Source organism: Myotis nattereri (genome assembly GCF_964212035.1).
Source record: "Myotis nattereri genome assembly, chromosome: 12".
NCBI classification, from domain to species: Eukaryota; Metazoa; Chordata; class Mammalia; order Chiroptera; family Vespertilionidae; genus Myotis; species Myotis nattereri.
Genome location: NC_138087.1, coordinates 2,306,255 through 2,324,117, shown reverse-complemented (window position 1 = coordinate 2,324,117; position 17,863 = coordinate 2,306,255).

Sequence of the window (17,863 nt, the reverse complement as noted above, 5' to 3'; positions counted from 1 at the left end):
CATTTTGACTTGAATTTGTTTTCAAATATTAGGAATTCATGTTTACACAGCTCACCATTAGTGTAGAAAGACTGTAAGTGAGGACTATACTGCTAATGTTTACAATTGTGGCCGAATTTCTCTAGCGTCTTTTTGGTGAATCAGTTACTATCCTGCCGGTTCCATTACATACTTGTAAGAAAACTGTCTAATTGTGGTAAAACTTTTTAAATACACAATTAGAGTTTCCAGAAATGATTAAAAACTTATAAGAAACCCTTGAAATAAAAGTTTGTAGATTCTTACTACATTTCCTGCTGTTTTCAATCACGGACATGACCCGTGAAAAGCAGGGAAATGACCAGAAAACTGATAATATTTACAACTCCGGCCACTTTAGCGAGCGTTTTGACTTGAATTTGCTTTCAAATATTAGGAATTCATGTTTATACAGCTCACCATTAGTGTAGAAAGACTGTAAGTGAGGACTATACTGCTAATGTTTACAATTGAGGCCGAATTTCTCTAGCGTCTTTTTGGTGAATCAGTTACTATCCTGCCGGTTCCATTACATACTTGTAAGAAAACTGTCTAATTGGGGTAAAACTCTTAAAATACGCAATTAGAGTTTCCAGAAATGATTAAAAACTTATAAGAAACCCTTGAAATAAAAGTTTGTAGATTCTTACTACATTTCCTGCTGTTTTCAATCACGGACATGACCCGTGAAAAGCAGGGAAATGACCAGAAAACTGATAATATTTACAACTCCGGCCACTTTAGCGAGCGTTTTGACTTGAATTTGCTTTCAAATATTAGGAATTCATGTTTATACAGCTCACCATTAGTGTAGAAAGACTGTAAGTGAGGACTATACTGCTAATGTTTACAATTGAGGCCGAATTTCTCTAGCGTCTTTTTGGTGAATCAGTTACTATCCTGCCGGTTGCATTACATACTTGTAAGAAAACTGTCTAATTGTGGTAAAACTCTTAAAATACGCAATTAGAGTTTCCAGAAATGATTAAAAACCTATAAGAAACCCTTGAAATAAAATTTTGTAGATTCTTACTACATTTCCTGCTGTTTTCAATCACGGACATGACCCGTGAAAAGCAGGGAAATGACCAGAAAACTGATAATATTTACAACTCCGGCCACTTTAGCGAGCGTTTTGACTTGAATTTGCTTTCAAATATTAGGAATTCATGTTTATACAGCTCACCATTAGTGTAGAAAGACTGTAAGTGAGGACTATACTGCTAATGTTTACAATTGAGGCCGAATTTCTCTAGCGTCTTTTTGGTGAATCAGTTACTATCCTGCCGGTTCCATTACATACTTGTAAGAAAACTGTCTAATTGTGGTAAAACTCTTAAAATACGCAATTAGAGTTTCCAGAAATGATTAAAAACTTATAAGAAACCCTTGAAATAAAAGTTTGTAGATTCTTACTACATTTCCTGCTCTTTTCAATCACGGACATTACCCGTGGAAAGCAGAAAAATGACCTGAAAACTGATAATATTTACAACTCCGGCGACTTTGGCGAGCGTTTTGACTTGAATTTGTTTTCAAATATTAGGAATTCATGTTTACACAGCTCACCATTAGTTTAGAAAGACTGTAAGTGAGGACTATACTGCTAATGTTTACAATTGAGGCCGAATTTCTCTAGCGTCTTTTTGGTGAATCAGTTAATATCCTGCCGGTTCAATTACATACTTGTAAGAAAACTATCTAATTGTGGTAAAACTCTTAAAATACGCAATTAGAGTTTCCAGAAATGATTAAAAACTTATAAGAAACCCTTGAAATAAAAGTTAGTAGATTCTTACTACATTTCCTGCTCTTTTCAATCACGGACATTACCCGTGGAAAGCAGAAAAATGACCAGAAAACTGATAGTATTTACAACTCCGGCCACTTTAGCGAGCATTTTGACTTGAATTTGTTTTCAAATATTAGGAATTCATGTTTACACAGCTCACCATTAGTGTAGAAAGACTGTAAGTGAGGACTATACTGCTAATGTTTACAATTGTGGCCGAATTTCTCTAGCGTCTTTTTGGTGAATCAGTTACTATCCTGCCGGTTCCATTACATACTTGTAAGAAAACTGTCTAATTGTGGTAAAACTTTTTAAATACACAATTAGAGTTTCCAGAAATGATTAAAAACTTATAAGAAACCCTTGAAATAAAAGTTTGTAGATTCTTACTACATTTCCTGCTGTTTTCAATCACGGACATGACCCGTGAAAAGCAGGGAAATGACCAGAAAACTGATAATATTTACAACTCCGGCCACTTTAGCGAGCGTTTTGACTTGAATTTGCTTTCAAATATTAGGAATTCATGTTTATACAGCTCACCATTAGTGTAGAAAGACTGTAAGTGAGGACTATACTGCTAATGTTTACAATTGAGGCCGAATTTCTCTAGCGTCTTTTTGGTGAATCAGTTACTATCCTGCCGGTTCCATTACATACTTGTAAGAAAACTGTCTAATTGGGGTAAAACTCTTAAAATACGCAATTAGAGTTTCCAGAAATGATTAAAAACTTATAAGAAACCCTTGAAATAAAAGTTTGTAGATTCTTACTACATTTCCTGCTGTTTTCAATCACGGACATGACCCGTGAAAAGCAGGGAAATGACCAGAAAACTGATAATATTTACAACTCCGGCCACTTTAGCGAGCGTTTTGACTTGAATTTGCTTTCAAATATTAGGAATTCATGTTTATACAGCTCACCATTAGTGTAGAAAGACTGTAAGTGAGGACTATACTGCTAATGTTTACAATTGAGGCCGAATTTCTCTAGCGTCTTTTTGGTGAATCAGTTACTATCCTGCTGGTTGCATTACATACTTGTAAGAAAACTGTCTAATTGGGGTAAAACTCTTAAAATACGCAATTAGAGTTTCCAGAAATGATTAAAAACTTATAAGAAACCCTTGAAATAAAAGTTTGTAGATTCTTACTACATTTCCTGCTGTTTTCAATCACGGACATGACCCGTGAAAAGCAGGGAAATGACCAGAAAACTGATAATATTTACAACTCCGGCCACTTTAGCGAGCGTTTTGACTTGAATTTGCTTTCAAATATTAGGAATTCATGTTTATACAGCTCACCATTAGTGTAGAAAGACTGTAAGTGAGGACTATACTGCTAATGTTTACAATTGAGGCCGAATTTCTCTAGCGTCTTTTTGGTGAATCAGTTACTATCCTGCCGGTTGCATTACATACTTGTAAGAAAACTGTCTAATTGTGGTAAAACTCTTAAAATACGCAATTAGAGTTTCCAGAAATGATTAAAAACTTATAAGAAACCCTTGAAATAAAAGTTTGTAGATTCTTACTACATTTCCTGCTGTTTTCAATCACGGACATGACCCGTGAAAAGCAGGGAAATGACCAGAAAACTGATAATATTTACAACTCCGGCCACTTTAGCGAGCGTTTTGACTTGAATTTGCTTTCAAATATTAGGAATTCATGTTTATACAGCTCACCATTAGTGTAGAAAGACTGTAAGTGAGGACTATACTGCTAATGTTTACAATTGAGGCCGAATTTCTCTAGCGTCTTTTTGGTGAATCAGTTACTATCCTGCCGGTTCCATTACATACTTGTAAGAAAACTATCTAATTGTGGTAAAACTCTTAAAATACGCAATTAGAGTTTCCAGAAATGATTAAAAACTTATAAGAAACCCTTGAAATAAAAGTTTGTAGATTCTTACTACATTTCCTGCTCTTTTCAATCACGGACATTACCCGTGGAAAGCAGAAAAATGACCTGAAAACTGATAATATTTACAACTCCGGCGACTTTGGCGAGCGTTTTGACTTGAATTTGTTTTCAAATATTAGGAATTCATGTTTACACAGCTCACCATTAGTTTAGAAAGACTGTAAGTGAGGACTATACTGCTAATGTTTACAATTGAGGCCGAATTTCTCTAGCGTCTTTTTGGTGAATCAGTTAATATCCTGCCGGTTCCATTACATACTTGTAAGAAAACTATCTAATTGTGGTAAAACTCTTAAAATACGCAATTAGAGTTTCCAGAAATGATTAAAAACTTATAAGAAACCCTTGAAATAAAAGTTAGTAGATTCTTACTACATTTCCTGCTCTTTTCAATCACGGACATTACCCGTGGAAAGCAGAAAAATGACCAGAAAACTGATAGTATTTACAACTCCGGCCACTTTAGCGAGCATTTTGACTTGAATTTGTTTTCAAATATTAGGAATTCATGTTTACACAGCTCACCATTAGTGTAGAAAGACTGTAAGTGAGGACTATACTGCTAATGTTTACAATTGTGGCCGAATTTCTCTAGCGTCTTTTTGGTGAATCAGTTACTATCCTGCCGGTTCCATTACATACTTGTAAGAAAACTGTCTAATTGTGGTAAAACTTTTTAAATACACAATTAGAGTTTCCAGAAATGATTAAAAACTTATAAGAAACCCTTGAAATAAAAGTTTGTAGATTCTTACTACATTTCCTGCTGTTTTCAATCACGGACATGACCCGTGAAAAGCAGGGAAATGACCAGAAAACTGATAATATTTACAACTCCGGCCACTTTAGCGAGCGTTTTGACTTGAATTTGCTTTCAAATATTAGGAATTCATGTTTATACAGCTCACCATTAGTGTAGAAAGACTGTAAGTGAGGACTATACTGCTAATGTTTACAATTGAGGCCGAATTTCTCTAGCGTCTTTTTGGTGAATCAGTTACTATCCTGCCGGTTCCATTACATACTTGTAAGAAAACTATCTAATTGTGGTAAAACTCTTAAAATACGCAATTAGAGTTTCCAGAAATGATTAAAAACTTATAAGAAACCCTTGAAATAAAAGTTAGTAGATTCTTACTACATTTCCTGCTCTTTTCAATCACGGACATTACCCGTGGAAAGCAGAAAAATGACCAGAAAACTGATAGTATTTACAACTCCGGCCACTTTAGCGAGCATTTTGACTTGAATTTGTTTTCAAACATTAGGAATTCATGTTTACACAGCTCACCATTAGTGTAGAAAGACTGTAAGTGAGGACTATACTGCTAATGTTTACAATTGAGGCCGAATTTCTCTAGCGTCTTTTTGGTGAATCAGTTACTATCCTGCCGGTTCCATTACATACTTGTAAGAAAACTGTCTAATTGTGGTAAAACTTTTTAAATACACAATTAGAGTTTCCAGAAATGATTAAAAACTTATAAGAAACCCTTGAAATAAAAGTTTGTAGATTCTTACTACATTTCCTGCTGTATTCAATCACGGACATGACCCGTGAAAAGCAGGGAAATGACCAGAAAACTGATAATATTTACAACTCCGGCCACTTTAGCGAGCGTTTTGACTTGAATTTGCTTTCAAATATTAGGAATTCATGTTTATACAGCTCACCATTAGTGTAGAAAGACTGTAAGTGAGGACTATACTGCTAATGTTTACAATTGAGGCCGAATTTCTCTAGCGTCTTTTTGGTGAATCAGTTACTATCCTGCCGGTTCCATTACATACTTGTAAGAAAACTGTCTAATTGTGGTAAAACTCTTAAAATACGCAATTAGAGTTTCCAGAAATGAATAAAAACTTATAAGAAACCCTTGAAATAAAAGTTTGTAGATTCTTACTACATTTCCTGCTGTTTTCAATCACGGACATGACCCGTGAAAAGCAGGGAAATGACCAGAAAACTGATAATATTTACAACTCCGGCCACTTTAGCGAGCGTTTTGACTTGAATTTGCTTTCAAATATTAGGAATTCATGTTTATACAGCTCACCATTAGTGTAGAAAGACTGTAAGTGAGGACTATACTGCTAATGTTTACAATTGAGGCCGAATTTCTCTAGCGTCTTTTTGGTGAATCAGTTACTATCCTGCCGGTTTCATTACATACTTGTAAGAAAACTGTCTAATTGTGGTAAAACTCTTAAAATACACAATTAGAGTTTCCAGAAATGAATAAAAACTTATAAGAAAGCCTTGAAATAAAAGTTTGTAGATTCTTACTACATTTCCTGCTGTTTTCAATCACGGACATGACCCGTTTAAAGCAGGGAAATGACCAGAAAACTGATAATATTTACAACTCCGGCCACTTTAGCGAGCGTTTTGACTTGAATTTGCTTTCAAATATTAGGAATTCATGTTTATACAGCTCACCATTAGTGTAGAAAGACTGTAAGTGAGGACTATACTGCTAATGTTTACAATTGAGGCCGAATTTCTCTAGCGTCTTTTTGGTGAATCAGTTACTATCCTGCCGGTTCCATTACATACTTGTAAGAAAACTGTCTAATTGTGGTAAAACTCTTAAAATACGCAATTAGAGTTTCCAGAAATGATTAAAAACTTATAAGAAACCCTTGAAATAAAAGTTTGTAGATTCTTACTACATTTCCTGCTGTTTTCAATCACGGACATGACCCGTGAAAAGCAGGGAAATGACCAGAAAACTGATAATATTTACAACTCCGGCCACTTTAGCGAGCGTTTTGACTTGAATTTGCTTTCAAATATTAGGAATTCATGTTTATACAGCTCACCATTAGTGTAGAAAGACTGTAAGTGAGGACTATACTGCTAATGTTTACAATTGAGGCCGAATTTCTCTAGCGTCTTTTTGGTGAATCAGTTACTATCCTGCCGGTTCCATTACATACTTGTAAGAAAACTGTCTAATTGGGGTAAAACTCTTAAAATACGCAATTAGAGTTTCCAGAAATGATTAAAAACTTATAAGAAACCCTTGAAATAAAAGTTTGTAGATTCTTACTACATTTCCTGCTGTTTTCAATCACGGACATGACCCGTGAAAAGCAGGGAAATGACCAGAAAACTGATAATATTTACAACTCCGGCCACTTTAGCGAGCGTTTTGACTTGAATTTGCTTTCAAATATTAGGAATTCATGTTTATACAGCTCACCATTAGTGTAGAAAGACTGTAAGTGAGGACTATACTGCTAATGTTTACAATTGAGGCCGAATTTCTCTAGCGTCTTTTTGGTGAATCAGTTACTATCCTGCCGGTTGCATTACATACTTGTAAGAAAACTGTCTAATTGGGGTAAAACTCTTAAAATACGCAATTAGAGTTTCCAGAAATGATTAAAAACTTATAAGAAACCCTTGAAATAAAAGTTTGTAGATTCTTACTACATTTCCTGCTGTTTTCAATCACGGACATGACCCGTGAAAAGCAGGGAAATGACCAGAAAACTGATAATATTTACAACTCCGGCCACTTTAGCGAGCGTTTTGACTTGAATTTGCTTTCAAATATTAGGAATTCATGTTTATACAGCTCACCATTAGTGTAGAAAGACTGTAAGTGAGGACTATACTGCTAATGTTTACAATTGAGGCCGAATTTCTCTAGCGTCTTTTTGGTGAATCAGTTACTATCCTGCCGGTTGCATTACATACTTGTAAGAAAACTGTCTAATTGTGTTAAAACTCTTAAAATACGCAATTAGAGTTTCCAGAAATGATTAAAAACTTATAAGAAACCCTTGAAATAAAAGTTTGTAGATTCTTACTACATTTCCTGCTGTTTTCAATCACGGACATGACCCGTGAAAAGCAGGGAAATGACCAGAAAACTGATAATATTTACAACTCCGGCCACTTTAGCGAGCGTTTTGACTTGAATTTGCTTTCAAATATTAGGAATTCATGTTTATACAGCTCACCATTAGTGTAGAAAGACTGTAAGTGAGGACTATACTGCTAATGTTTACAATTGAGGCCGAATTTCTCTAGCGTCTTTTTGGTGAATCAGTTACTATCCTGCCGGTTCCATTACATACTTGTAAGAAAACTATCTAATTGTGGTAAAACTCTTAAAATACGCAATTAGAGTTTCCAGAAATGATTAAAAACTTATAAGAAACCCTTGAAATAAAAGTTTGTAGATTCTTACTACATTTCCTGCTCTTTTCAATCACGGACATTACCCGTGGAAAGCAGAAAAATGACCTGAAAACTGATAATATTTACAACTCCGGCGACTTTGGCGAGCGTTTTGACTTGAATTTGTTTTCAAATATTAGGAATTCATGTTTACACAGCTCACCATTAGTTTAGAAAGACTGTAAGTGAGGACTATACTGCTAATGTTTACAATTGAGGCCGAATTTCTCTAGCGTCTTTTTGGTGAATCAGTTACTATCCTGCCGGTTCCATTACATACTTGTAAGAAAACTATCTAATTGTGGTAAAACTCTTAAAATACGCAATTAGAGTTTCCAGAAATGATTAAAAACTTATAAGAAACCCTTGAAATAAAAGTTTGTAGATTCTTACTACATTTCCTGCTCTTTTCAATCACGGACATTACCCGTGGAAAGCAGAAAAATGACCTGAAAACTGATAATATTTACAACTCCGGCGACTTTGGCGAGCGTTTTGACTTGAATTTGTTTTCAAATATTAGGAATTCATGTTTACACAGCTCACCATTAGTTTAGAAAGACTGTAAGTGAGGACTATACTGCTAATGTTTACAATTGAGGCCGAATTTCTCTAGCGTCTTTTTGGTGAATCAGTTAATATCCTGCCGGTTCCATTACATACTTGTAAGAAAACTATCTAATTGTGGTAAAACTCTTAAAATACGCAATTAGAGTTTCCAGAAATGATTAAAAACTTATAAGAAACCCTTGAAATAAAAGTTAGTAGATTCTTACTACATTTCCTGCTCTTTTCAATCACGGACATTACCCGTGGAAAGCAGAAAAATGACCAGAAAACTGATAGTATTTACAACTCCGGCCACTTTAGCGAGCATTTTGACTTGAATTTGTTTTCAAATATTAGGAATTCATGTTTACACAGCTCACCATTAGTGTAGAAAGACTGTAAGTGAGGACTATACTGCTAATGTTTACAATTGTGGCCGAATTTCTCTAGCGTCTTTTTGGTGAATCAGTTACTATCCTGCCGGTTCCATTACATACTTGTAAGAAAACTGTCTAATTGTGGTAAAACTTTTTAAATACACAATTAGAGTTTCCAGAAATGATTAAAAACTTATAAGAAACCCTTGAAATAAAAGTTTGTAGATTCTTACTACATTTCCTGCTGTTTTCAATCACGGACATGACCCGTGAAAAGCAGGGAAATGACCAGAAAACTGATAATATTTACAACTCCGGCCACTTTAGCGAGCGTTTTGACTTGAATTTGCTTTCAAATATTAGGAATTCATGTTTATACAGCTCACCATTAGTGTAGAAAGACTGTAAGTGAGGACTATACTGCTAATGTTTACAATTGAGGCCGAATTTCTCTAGCGTCTTTTTGGTGAATCAGTTACTATCCTGCCGGTTGCATTACATACTTGTAAGAAAACTGTCTAATTGGGGTAAAACTCTTAAAATACGCAATTAGAGTTTCCAGAAATGATTAAAAACTTATAAGAAACCCTTGAAATAAAAGTTTGTAGATTCTTACTACATTTCCTGCTGTTTTCAATCACGGACATGACCCGTGAAAAGCAGGGAAATGACCAGAAAACTGATAATATTTACAACTCCGGCCACTTTAGCGAGCGTTTTGACTTGAATTTGCTTTCAAATATTAGGAATTCATGTTTATACAGCTCACCATTAGTGTAGAAAGACTGTAAGTGAGGACTATACTGCTAATGTTTACAATTGAGGCCGAATTTCTCTAGCGTCTTTTTGGTGAATCAGTTACTATCCTGCCGGTTCCATTACATACTTGTAAGAAAACTATCTAATTGTGGTAAAACTCTTAAAATACGCAATTAGAGTTTCCAGAAATGATTAAAAACTTATAAGAAACCCTTGAAATAAAAGTTAGTAGATTCTTACTACATTTCCTGCTCTTTTCAATCACGGACATTACCCGTGGAAAGCAGAAAAATGACCAGAAAACTGATAGTATTTACAACTCCGGCCACTTTAGCGAGCATTTTGACTTGAATTTGTTTTCAAACATTAGGAATTCATGTTTACACAGCTCACCATTAGTGTAGAAAGACTGTAAGTGAGGACTATACTGCTAATGTTTACAATTGAGGCCGAATTTCTCTAGCGTCTTTTTGGTGAATCAGTTACTATCCTGCCGGTTCCATTACATACTTGTAAGAAAACTGTCTAATTGTGGTAAAACTTTTTAAATACACAATTAGAGTTTCCAGAAATGATTAAAAACTTATAAGAAACCCTTGAAATAAAAGTTTGTAGATTCTTACTACATTTCCTGCTGTATTCAATCACGGACATGACCCGTGAAAAGCAGGGAAATGACCAGAAAACTGATAATATTTACAACTCCGGCCACTTTAGCGAGCGTTTTGACTTGAATTTGCTTTCAAATATTAGGAATTCATGTTTATACAGCTCACCATTAGTGTAGAAAGACTGTAAGTGAGGACTATACTGCTAATGTTTACAATTGAGGCCGAATTTCTCTAGCGTCTTTTTGGTGAATCAGTTACTATCCTGCCGGTTCCATTACATACTTGTAAGAAAACTGTCTAATTGTGGTAAAACTCTTAAAATACGCAATTAGAGTTTCCAGAAATGAATAAAAACTTATAAGAAACCCTTGAAATAAAAGTTTGTAGATTCTTACTACATTTCCTGCTGTTTTCAATCACGGACATGACCCGTGAAAAGCAGGGAAATGACCAGAAAACTGATAATATTTACAACTCCGGCCACTTTAGCGAGCGTTTTGACTTGAATTTGCTTTCAAATATTAGGAATTCATGTTTATACAGCTCACCATTAGTGTAGAAAGACTGTAAGTGAGGACTATACTGCTAATGTTTACAATTGAGGCCGAATTTCTCTAGCGTCTTTTTGGTGAATCAGTTACTATCCTGCCGGTTTCATTACATACTTGTAAGAAAACTGTCTAATTGTGGTAAAACTCTTAAAATACACAATTAGAGTTTCCAGAAATGAATAAAAACTTATAAGAAAGCCTTGAAATAAAAGTTTGTAGATTCTTACTACATTTCCTGCTGTTTTCAATCACGGACATGACCCGTTTAAAGCAGGGAAATGACCAGAAAACTGATAATATTTACAACTCCGGCCACTTTAGCGAGCGTTTTGACTTGAATTTGCTTTCAAATATTAGGAATTCATGTTTATACAGCTCACCATTAGTGTAGAAAGACTGTAAGTGAGGACTATACTGCTAATGTTTACAATTGAGGCCGAATTTCTCTAGCGTCTTTTTGGTGAATCAGTTACTATCCTGCCGGTTCCATTACATACTTGTAAGAAAACTGTCTAATTGTGGTAAAACTCTTAAAATACGCAATTAGAGTTTCCAGAAATGATTAAAAACTTATAAGAAAGCCTTGAAATAAAAGTTTGTAGATTCTTACTACATTTCCTGCTGTTTTCAATCACGGACATGACCTGTGAAAAGCAGGGAAATGACCAGAAAACTGATAATATTTACAACTCCGGCCACTTTAGCGAGCGTTTTGACTTGAATTTGCTTTCAAATATTAGGAATTCATTTTTATACAGCTCATCATTAGTGTAGAAAGACTGTAAGTGAGGACTATACTGCTAATGTTTACAATTGAGGCCGAATTTCTCTAGCGTCTTTTTGGTGAATCAGTTACTATCCTGCCGGTTCCATTACATACTTGTAAGAAAACTATCTAATTGTGGTAAAACTCTTAAAATACGCAATTAGAGTTTCCAGAAATGATTAAAAACTTATAAGAAACCCTTGAAATAAAAGTTAGTAGATTCTTACTACATTTCCTGCTCTTTTCAATCACGGACATTACCCGTGAAAAGCAGAAAAATGACCAGAAAACTGATAGTATTTACAACTCCGGCCACTTTAGCGAGCATTTTGACTTGAATTTGTTTTCAAATATTAGGAATTCATGTTTACACAGCTCACCATTAGTGTAGAAAGACTGTAAGTGAGGACTATACTGCTAATGTTTACAATTGAGGCCGAATTTCTCTAGCGTCTTTTTGGTGAATTAGTTACTATCCTGCCGGTTCCATTACATACTTGTAAGAAAACTGTCTAATTGTGGTAAAACTTTTTAAATACACAATTAGAGTTTCCAGAAATGATTAAAAACTTATAAGAAACCCTTGAAATAAAAGTTTGTAGATTCTTACTACATTTCCTGCTGTATTCAATCACGGACATGACCCGTGAAAAGCAGGGAAATGACCAGAAAACTGATAATATTTACAACTCCGGCCACTTTAGCGAGCGTTTTGACTTGAATTTGCTTTCAAATATTAGGAATTCATGTTTATACAGCTCACCATTAGTGTAGAAAGACTGTAAGTGAGGACTATACTGCTAATGTTTACAATTGAGGCCGAATTTCTCTAGCGTCTTTTTGGTGAATCAGTTACTATCCTGCCGGTTCCATTACATACTTGTAAGAAAACTGTCTAATTGTGGTAAAACTCTTAAAATACGCAATTAGAGTTTCCAGAAATGATTAAAAACTTATAAGAAACCCTTGAAATAAAAGTTTGTAGATTCTTACTACATTTCCTGCTGTATTCAATCACGGACATGACCCGTGAAAAGCAGGGAAATGACCAGAAAACTGATAATATTTACAACTCCGGCCACTTTAGCGAGCGTTTTGACTTGAATTTGCTTTCAAATATTAGGAATTCATGTTTATACAGCTCACCATTAGTGTAGAAAGACTGTAAGTGAGGACTATACTGCTAATGTTTACAATTGAGGCCGAATTTCTCTAGCGTCTTTTTGGTGAATCAGTTACTATCCTGCCGGTTCCATTACATACTTGTAAGAAAACTGTCTAATTGTGGTAAAACTCTTAAAATACGCAATTAGAGTTTCCAGAAATGAATAAAAACTTATAAGAAACCCTTGAAATAAAAGTTTGTAGATTCTTACTACATTTCCTGCTGTTTTCAATCACGGACATGACCCGTGAAAAGCAGGGAAATGACCAGAAAACTGATAATATTTACAACTCCGGCCACTTTAGCGAGCGTTTTGACTTGAATTTGCTTTCAAATATTAGGAATTCATGTTTATACAGCTCACCATTAGTGTAGAAAGACTGTAAGTGAGGACTATACTGCTAATGTTTACAATTGAGGCCGAATTTCTCTAGCGTCTTTTTGGTGAATCAGTTACTATCCTGCCGGTTCCATTACATACTTGTAAGAAAACTGTCTAATTGTGGTAAAACTTTTTAAATACACAATTAGAGTTTCCAGAAATGATTAAAAACTTATAAGAAACCCTTGAAATAAAAGTTTGTAGATTCTTACTACATTTCCTGCTGTATTCAATCACGGACATGACCCGTGAAAAGCAGGGAAATGACCAGAAAACTGATAATATTTACAACTCCGGCCACTTTAGCGAGCGTTTTGACTTGAATTTGCTTTCAAATATTAGGAATTCATGTTTATACAGCTCACCATTAGTGTAGAAAGACTGTAAGTGAGGACTATACTGCTAATGTTTACAATTGAGGCCGAATTTCTCTAGCGTCTTTTTGGTGAATCAGTTACTATCCTGCCGGTTCCATTACATACTTGTAAGAAAACTGTCTAATTGTGGTAAAACTCTTAAAATACGCAATTAGAGTTTCCAGAAATGAATAAAAACTTATAAGAAAGCCTTGAAATAAAAGTTTGTAGATTCTTACTACATTTCCTGCTGTTTTCAATCACGGACATGACCCGTGAAAAGCAGGGAAATGACCAGAAAACTGATAATATTTACAACTCCGGCCACTTTAGCGAGCGTTTTGACTTGAATTTGCTTTCAAATATTAGGAATTCATGTTTATACAGCTCACCATTAGTGTAGAAAGACTGTAAGTGAGGACTATACTGCTAATGTTTACAATTGAGGCCGAATTTCTCTAGCGTCTTTTTGGTGAATCAGTTACTATCCTGCCGGTTCCATTACATACTTGTAAGAAAACTGTCTAATTGTGGTAAAACTCTTAAAATACGCAATTAGAGTTTCCAGAAATGAATAAAAACTTATAAGAAACCCTTGAAATAAAAGTTTGTAGATTCTTACTACATTTCCTGCTGTTTTCAATCACGGACATGACCCGTGAAAAGCAGGGAAATGACCAGAAAACTGATAATATTTACAACTCCGGCCACTTTAGCGAGCGTTTTGACTTGAATTTGCTTTCAAATATTAGGAATTCATGTTTATACAGCTCACCATTAGTGTAGAAAGACTGTAAGTGAGGACTATACTGCTAATGTTTACAATTGAGGCCGAATTTCTCTAGCGTCTTTTTGGTGAATCAGTTACTATCCGGCCGGTTCCATTACATACTTGTAAGAAAACTGTCTAATTCTCGTAAAACTCTTAAAATACGCAATTAGAGTTTCCAGAAATGATTAAAAACTTATAAGAAACCCTTGAAATAAAAGTTTGTAGATTCTTACTACATTTCCTGCTGTTTTCAATCACGGACATGACCCGTGAAAAGCAGGGAAATGACCAGAAAACTGATAATATTTACAACTCCGGCCACTTTAGCGAGCGTTTTGACTTGAATTTGCTTTCAAATATTAGGAATTCATGTTTATACAGCTCACCATTAGTGTAGAAAGACTGTAAGTGAGGACTATACTGCTAATGTTTACAATTGAGGCCGAATTTCTCTAGCGTCTTTTTGGTGAATCAGTTACTATCCTGCCGGTTCCATTACATACTTGTAAGAAAACTATCTAATTGTGGTAAAACTCTTAAAATACGCAATTAGAGTTTCCAGAAATGATTAAAAACTTATAAGAAACCCTTGAAATAAAAGTTAGTAGATTCTTACTACATTTCCTGCTCTTTTCAATCACGGACATTACCCGTGGAAAGCAGAAAAATGACCAGAAAACTGATAGTATTTACAACTCCGGCCACTTTAGCGAGCATTTTGACTTGAATTTGTTTTCAAACATTAGGAATTCATGTTTACACAGCTCACCATTAGTGTAGAAAGACTGTAAGTGAGGACTATACTGCTAATGTTTACAATTGAGGCCGAATTTCTCTAGCGTCTTTTTGGTGAATCAGTTACTATCCTGCCGGTTCCATTACATACTTGTAAGAAAACTGTCTAATTGTGGTAAAACTTTTTAAATACACAATTAGAGTTTCCAGAAATGATTAAAAACTTATAAGAAACCCTTGAAATAAAAGTTTGTAGATTCTTACTACATTTCCTGCTGTATTCAATCACGGACATGACCCGTGAAAAGCAGGGAAATGACCAGAAAACTGATAATATTTACAACTCCGGCCACTTTAGCGAGCGTTTTGACTTGAATTTGCTTTCAAATATTAGGAATTCATGTTTATACAGCTCACCATTAGTGTAGAAAGACTGTAAGTGAGGACTATACTGCTAATGTTTACAATTGAGGCCGAATTTCTCTAGCGTCTTTTTGGTGAATCAGTTACTATCCTGCCGGTTCCATTACATACTTGTAAGAAAACTGTCTAATTGTGGTAAAACTCTTAAAATACGCAATTAGAGTTTCCAGAAATGATTAAAAACTTATAAGAAAGCCTTGAAATAAAAGTTTGTAGATTCTTACTACATTTCCTGCTGTTTTCAATCACGGACATGACCCGTGAAAAGCAGGGAAATGACCAGAAAACTGATAATATTTACAACTCCGGCCACTTTAGCGAGCGTTTTGACTTGAATTTGCTTTCAAATATTAGGAATTCATGTTTATACAGCTCACCATTAGTGTAGAAAGACTGTAAGTGAGGACTATACTGCTAATGTTTACAATTGAGGCCGAATTTCTCTAGCGTCTTTTTGGTGAATCAGTTACTATCCTGCCGGTTCCATTACATACTTGTAAGAAAACTGTCTAATTGTGGTAAAACTCTTAAAATACGCAATTAGAGTTTCCAGAAATGAATAAAAACTTATAAGAAACCCTTGAAATAAAAGTTTGTAGATTCTTACTACATTTCCTGCTGTTTTCAATCACGGACATGACCCGTGAAAAGCAGGGAAATGACCAGAAAACTGATAATATTTACAACTCCGGCCACTTTAGCGAGCGTTTTGACTTGAATTTGCTTTCAAATATTAGGAATTCATGTTTATACAGCTCACCATTAGTGTAGAAAGACTGTAAGTGAGGACTATACTGCTAATGTTTACAATTGAGGCCGAATTTCTCTAGCGTCTTTTTGGTGAATCAGTTACTATCCTGCCGGTTCCATTACATACTTGTAAGAAAACTGTCTAATTGTGGTAAAACTCTTAAAATACGCAATTAGAGTTTCCAGAAATGAATAAAAACTTATAAGAAAGCCTTGAAATAAAAGTTTGTAGATTCTTACTACATTTCCTGCTGTTTTCAATCACGGACATGACCCGTTTAAAGCAGGGAAATGACCAGAAAACTGATAATATTTACAACTCCGGCCAGTTTAGCGAGCGTTTTGACTTGAATTTGCTTTCAAATATTAGGAATTCATGTTTATACAGCTCACCATTAGTGTAGAAAGACTGTAAGTGAGGACTATACTGCTAATGTTTACAATTGAGGCCGAATTTCTCTAGCGTCTTTTTGGTGAATCAGTTACTATCCTGCCGGTTCCATTACATACTTGTAAGAAAACTGTCTAATTGTGGTAAAACTCTTAAAATACGCAATTAGAGTTTCCAGAAATGATTAAAAACTTATAAGAAAGCCTTGAAATAAAAGTTTGTAGATTCTTACTACATTTCCTGCTGTTTTCAATCACGGACATGACCCGTGAAAAGCAGGGAAATGACCAGAAAACTGATAATATTTACAACTCCGGCCACTTTAGCGAGCGTTTTGACTTGAATATGCTTTCAAATATTAGGAATTCATTTTTATACAGCTCACCATTAGTGTAGAAAGACTGTAAGTGAGGACTATACTGCTAATGTTTACAATTGAGGCCGAATTTCTCTAGCGTCTTTTTGGTGAATCAGTTACTATCCTGCCGGTTCCATTACATACTTGTAAGAAAACTATCTAATTGTGGTAAAACTCTTAAAATACGCAATTAGAGTTTCCAGAAATGATTAAAAACTTATAAGAAACCCTTGAAATAAAAGTTAGTAGATTCTTACTACATTTCCTGCTCTTTTCAATCACGGACATTACCCGTGAAAAGCAGAAAAATGACCAGAAAACTGATAGTATTTACAACTCCGGCCATTTTAGCGAGCATTTTGACTTGAATTTGTTTTCAAATATTAGGAATTCATGTTTACACAGCTCACCATTAGTGTAGAAAGACTGTAAGTGAGGACTATACTGCTAATGTTTACAATTGAGGCCGAATTTCTCTAGCGTCTTTTTGGTGAATTAGTTACTATCCTGCCGGTTCCATTACATACTTGTAAGAAAACTGTCTAATTGTGGTAAAACTTTTTAAATACACAATTAGAGTTTCCAGAAATGATTAAAAACTTATAAGAAACCCTTGAAATAAAAGTTTGTAGATTCTTACTACATTTCCTGCTGTATTCAATCACGGACATGACCCGTGAAAAGCAGGGAAATGACCAGAAAACTGATAATATTTACAACTCCGGCCACTTTAGCGAGCGTTTTGACTTGAATTTGCTTTCAAATATTAGGAATTCATGTTTATACAGCTCACCATTAGTGTAGAAAGACTGTAAGTGAGGACTATACTGCTAATGTTTACAATTGAGGCCGAATTTCTCTAGCGTCTTTTTGGTGAATCAGTTACTATCCTGCCGGTTCCATTACATACTTGTAAGAAAACTGTCTAATTGTGGTAAAACTCTTAAAATACGCAATTAGAGTTTCCAGAAATGATTAAAAAC